We start from the raw sequence: 6,354 nt of genomic DNA, 5'->3' as shown, positions 1-6,354 counted from the left end.
ACTATCATCTTTCAACTTATTTTTCTCTAGGAACTTGTCAAAAATAAAATAGGGGAGCTATACGCGAGCTATTGATCTACAACATAGACATGCAAAAACTATCAGGACTAAGTTCATGATAAATTAAAGTTCAATTAATCATATTACTTAAGAACTCCCACTTAGATAGACATCCCTCTAGTCATCTAAATGATCACATGATCCATATCAACTAAACCATGTCCGATCATTACGTGAGATGGAGTAGTTTTCAATGGTGAACATCACTATGTTGATCATATCTACTATATGATTCACGTTCGACATTTTGGCCTCAGTATTCCGAGGCCATATCTGCATATGCTAGGCTCGTCAAGTTTAACCCGAGTATTCTGCATTTGCAAAACTGGCTTGCACCCGTTGTATGTGAACGTAGAGCTTATCGCACCCGATCATCACATGGTGTCTCGGCACGATGAACTGTAGCAACGGTGCATACTCAGGAAGAACACTTATACCTTGAAATTTAGTGAGGGGCCATCTTATAATGCTACCGCCGTACTAAGCAAAATAAGATGCATAAAGGATAAACATCACGTGCAATCAAAATATGTGACATGATATGGCCATCATCATCTTGTGCCTTTGATCTCCATCTCCAAAGCACCGTCATGATTTCCATCGTCACCGGCTTGACACCTTGATCTTCATCATAGCATCGTTGTCGTCTCGCCAACTATTGCTTCCATGACTATCGCTACCGCTTAGTGATAAAGTAAAGCAATTACATTTCATACAATAAAGAGACAACTATAAGGCTCCTACCAGTTGCCGATAACTTTTACAAAACATGATCATCTCATACAACAATTTATATCTCATCACGTCTTGACCATATCACATCACAACATGCCCTGCAAAAACAAGTTAGACGCCTTCTACTTTGTTGTTGCAAGTTTTAAGTGGCTGCTACGGGCTTCTAGCAAGAACCGTTCTTACCTACACATCAAAAACACAACGATTTTTCGTCAAGTGTGTTGTTTTAACCTTCAACAAGGACCGGCCGTAGTCAAACTCGATTCAACTAAAGTTGGAGAAACAGACACCCGCCAGCCACCTATGTGCAAAGCACGTTGATAGAACCAGTCTCATGAATGCGGTCATGGAATGTCGGTCCGGGCCGCTTCATCCAACAATACCGCCAAATTAAAGTAAGACGTTGGTGCTAAGAAGTATGACTATTAACGCCCACAACTCTTTGTGTTCTACTCGTGCATATAACATCTACGCATAGACCTGGCTCTCATGCCACTTTTGGGGAACGTAGTAATTCAAAAAAATTCCGACGATCATGCAAGATCTATCTAGGAGAAGCATAGAAACGATCGGGGAGAGTGTGTCCACGTACCCTCGTAGACCGAAAGCGGAAGTGTTTAGTAACGCGGTTGATGTAGTCGAACGTCTACACGATCCATCTGATCCAAGTATCGAACGTACGGCACCTCCGTGTTCAGCACAAGTTCAGCACGATGATGTCCCTCAAGCTCTTGATCCAGTTGAGGACGAGGGAGAGTTCCGTCAGCACGATAGCGTGGGGACGGTGATGATGAAGTTACCGGCACAGGGCTTCGCTTAAGCACTACGACGATATGACCGAGGCGTGTAACTGTGGAGGGGGGCACCGCACACGGCTAAGAAAAATCTTGGAGTGCCTTTGGGGTGCCCCCTGACCACGTATATAAAGGAGGGAGGGAGAGAGGCCGGCCCTCCTAGGGGCGCGCCAAGTGTAGGGAGTCCTACTAGGACTCCCTAGTCCTAGTAGGATTCCCTTTCCTTTTCGGAGTAGGAAAGAAGGAAAGGAGGGAGAGGGAGAAGGAAAGGGGGGCCGCGCCCCCACTCCTTGTCCAATTCGGTTTGGGCAGGGGGAGGCGCGTGCCACCTGGTGGCCCTTCTTCCCTCTCTCCACTAAAGCCCAATAAGGCCCATTAACTTCCCCCGGCGAATTCCCGTAACTCTCCGATACTCCGAAAAATACCCGAATCACTCGGAACCATTCCGATGTCCGAATATAGCCTTCAATATATCGATCTTTACCTCTAGACCATTTAGAGACTCCTCGTCATATCCGTGATCTCATCCGGGACTCCGAACAAACTTCAGTCATCAAATAACATAACTCATAAATCATCATCGAACGTTAAGCGTGCGGACCCTACGGGTTCGAGAACTATGTAGACATGACCGAGACACATCTCCGGTCCATAACCAATAGCAGAACCTGGATGCTCATATTGGCTCCTACATATTCCACGAAGATCTTTATCGGTCAAACCGCATAACAACATACGTTATTCCCTTTGTCATCGGTATGTTACTTGCCCGAGATTCGATCATCGGTATCATCATACCTAGTTCAAGCTCGTTACCGGCAAGGCTCTTTACTCGTTATGTAATGCATCATCCTGCAACTAACTCATTTGTCACATTACTTGCAAGGCTTATAGTGATGTGCATTATCGAGAGGGCCCAGAGATACCTCTCCGATACACGGAGTGACAAATCCTAATCTCGATCTATGCCAACTCAACAAACACCTTCGGAAATACCTGTAGAGCATCTTAATAATCACCAAGTTACGTTGTGACGTTTGATAGCACACAAGGTTTTCCTCCGGTATTCGGTAGTTGCATAATCTCGTACTTAGAGGAACATGTATAAGTCATGAAGAAAGCAATAGCAATAAAACTCAACGATCATGATGCTAAGCTAACGGATGGGTCTTGTCCATCACATCCCTCTCTAATGATGTGATCCCATTGATCAAATGACAACACATGTCTATGGCTCGGAAACTTAACCATCTTTGATTAACGAGCTAGTCAAGTAGAGGCATACTAGGGACACTCTGTTTGTCTATGTATTCACAGATGTACTAAGTTTCCGGTTAATACAATTCTAGCATGAATAATAAACATTTATCATGATATAAGGAAATATAAATAATAACTTTATTATTGCCTCTAGAGCATATTTCCTTCAAGTGTGGTTCATGCGGGGGCGGTGGACTGTAGACGACAAAGCTTCCTGCGTAAGCCAGACAAGACGGTGCGCCAAGGTATTTTATATCGCATCCCTCATGATTCTTTCTATTAAACTGTTTGTGGTATACCTGATTTTTTTTCATTATGTTTTGAAAGACAAAATGGTGTTATGGAGGAAAAGATGGTGTTTGAATTGCTAGAACATTTACGTACAATGAACATGCAACTAGTACATGAGTGTCATGTTTAAATTTGGAATTATTCCGGATTCGTTTGGCATTTTTATGCATTAATTTAGTTTCTGGGCATTTAATGTGCATAATTCAAATTTGAACTACAAGCACATGCTCCAATGCACCAAAGTTTGTTAAAAAAATCACATGTGTGTCTTTGGGTGAATTTATAGGTCTCATGCAAGAAATGGGAATGAAATTCAAACATCTGGGCGTCGTGGCTCGTCCAGAAAGATTGAGAAACTTGGTTTTTTAATCCTGTAAATCCAAAACATGCCTGAAAATCATGAAACTTGTCATGGTCTCATGACATGGCACAAACATGCTGCGGTAATTTTTTTGGCCGAATTGGGACAAGCTTTGGTGTAAGCTTTTTGCAAACCGGAGCTTCCCTCAAGAAGGCTCGTGGTTCCGAGAGGGAACGTGTCACCTCCGTGTGCGAAACGGCATACGTACACTGCCTTCTCCCGCCTTAATTTTTTTACACAGGCGGATTATACCAAATAGAAGTATTGTGCTAAATTTTTGAATTATTCTGGGTCCGTTTGGCCTTTTTTATACATTAATTGAGTTTCTAGGCATTTAATGTGTATAATTCAAATTTGAACTACAAGCACATGCTCCAGTGCACCAAAGTTGGTTGAAAAATCACATATGTGTCCTTGGGTGAATTTCTATGTCCCATGCAAGAAATGGGAATGAAATTCAAACATCTGGGCGTCGTGGCTCGGCCGGAATGATTGAGAAACTTGGTTTTTTAATTCCTGTAAATCCAAAACACGCCTGAAAATCATGAAACTTGGCATGGTCTCATGACATGGCACCAACATGTTGCGGTAAAATTTTTGGCTGAATTGGTACAAGCTTTGGTATAAGCTTCTTGCAAACCGGAGCTTCCCTCAAGAAGGTCGTGGTTCAGAGAGGGAACGTGTCATCTCTGTGTGCGGAACGACATACGTACACTGCCTTCTCCAGCCTTAATTTTTTTACACAGGCAGATTAGACCAAATAGAAGTATCGTGCTAAATTTTGGAATTATTTCGGGTTCGTTTGGCCTTCTTTATACATTAATTGAGTTTCTAGGCATTTAATGCACATAATTCAAATTTGAACTACAAGCACACGCTCCAGTGCAACAAAGTTGGTTGAAAAATCACATGTGTGTCCTTGGGTGAATTTCTAGGTTCCATGCAAGTAATGAGAATGAAATTCAAACATCTGGGCGTCGTGCCTCAGCCGTAAAGACTGAGAAACTTGGTTCTTCAATTCCTGTAAATCCAAAACACGCGTGAAAATCATGAAACTTGGCACGGTGTCATGACATGGCACCAACATGCTGTGGTAAATTTTTTGGCCGAATTAGGACAAGCTTTGGTGTAAGCTTCTTGCAAACTGGAGCTTTCCTCGAGAAGGCTCGTGGTTCCGAGTGGGAACGTGTCACCTTCGTGTGTGAAACGACATACGTACACTGGCTTCTCCCGCCTTAATTTTTTTACACAGGCAGATTAGATCAAATAGAAGTATCATGCTAGATTTTCGAATTATTCCAGATTCGTTTGTCCTTTTTTATACATTAATTGAGTTTCTGAGCATTTAATGTGCATAATTCAAATTTGAACTACAAGCACATGCTCCAGTGCACCAACTTTGGTTGAAAAATCACATATGTGTCCTTGGGTGAATTTCTTGGTCCCATGCAAGAAATGGGAATGAAATTCAAACATCTAGGCGTCGCGGCTCGGCCGGAAAGATTCAAAAACTTGGTCTTTTAATTCATGTAAATCCAAAACACGCCTGAAAATCATGAAACTTGGCATGGTCTCATGACATGGCACCAACATGCTGCGGTAATTTTTTTGGACGAATTGGGACAAGCATTGGTGTAAGCTTCTTGCAAACCGGAGCTTCCCTCAAGAAGGCTCGTGGTTCCGAGAGGGAACGTGTCACCTCCGTGTGCGAAACGACATACGTACACTGCCTTCTCCCGCCTTAATTTTTTTTACACAGGTAGATTAGACCAAATAGAAGTATCATGCTAAATTTTGGAATTATTTCAGGTTCGTTTGGCCTTTTTTATACATTAATTGAGTTTCTGGTCATTTAATGTGCATAATTCAAATTTGAACTACAAGCACATGCTCCAGTGCACCAAAGTTGGTTGAAAAATCACATGTGTGTCCTTGGGTGAATTTCTAGGTCCCATGCAAGAAATGGGAATGAAATTCAAACATCTGGGCGTCGTGGCTTGGCCGGAAAGATTGAGAAACTTGGTTTTTTAATTCCTGTAAATCCAAAACCCGCCTGAAAATCATGAAACTTGGCATGGTGTCATGACATGGCACCAACATGTTGTGATAATTTTTCTATCTGACTTGCGAAGGCGCACACATTAACAATCAACAAAGTCATTTTGGAACAAGTGCTGTCACATTACAAATCAGAAACACAAGTATTATTGAAACCGTGGGCGTTCTACTTACCAATTACGTGCCGCTGCGCGTCCCTTTTTTTATTGGCTTGGAGGTGAGACCCCTGCATGTGCTCATCGGGAGGAGAGCCCTTTGACCTCTACCCGCCGCGCACCTCCCTCCCAACATCTCCATTAATGGCGCCCGAGCCCCTGTTCTACGACGTGGCTATATATATGTCTCACTAGACTTAGATTTAAGAGAGTAAAATGAAAATCTGAAAAGAAAGTTTTGCACGGATCTTGATGTAAGATTCGACGGACCTATATAGCATCGACTGCGACTTATAGCAAGCATGATGAGTATAAGGACGATGGCAGTGGATAATAATTGTCTTACATATTTAGGAACATAATTAAAAAAAGCCACATGCGGCAACGCCCGAAATACACAAGGGCAAAAGAAGAAGGAAGACAACGATCTGGCTCGCTGATCTCTACTTTCTTGATGCGTTGCTGCAGGCCGCGGGAACTAGTCTCCGTGGCGAGCGGCGATGAGCTCTTTCTTGTCCTCACGATGCTGCTTGAGAGCATCCATGGATTTCTCCACCAGCCTTCTGCGCTCGATGCGCAGCATGGCATTCTCGTCCATAAGTTTCTCGGCAATGACGCCAGTCCTCTTCAACAAGGTAGT

The sequence above is a fragment of the Triticum aestivum genome, chromosome 2D, assembly GCF_018294505.1.
Source record: "Triticum aestivum cultivar Chinese Spring chromosome 2D, IWGSC CS RefSeq v2.1, whole genome shotgun sequence".
In the NCBI taxonomy this organism is placed as follows: Eukaryota; Viridiplantae; Streptophyta; class Magnoliopsida; order Poales; family Poaceae; genus Triticum; species Triticum aestivum.
This window is presented reverse-complemented; position numbering follows the sequence as displayed.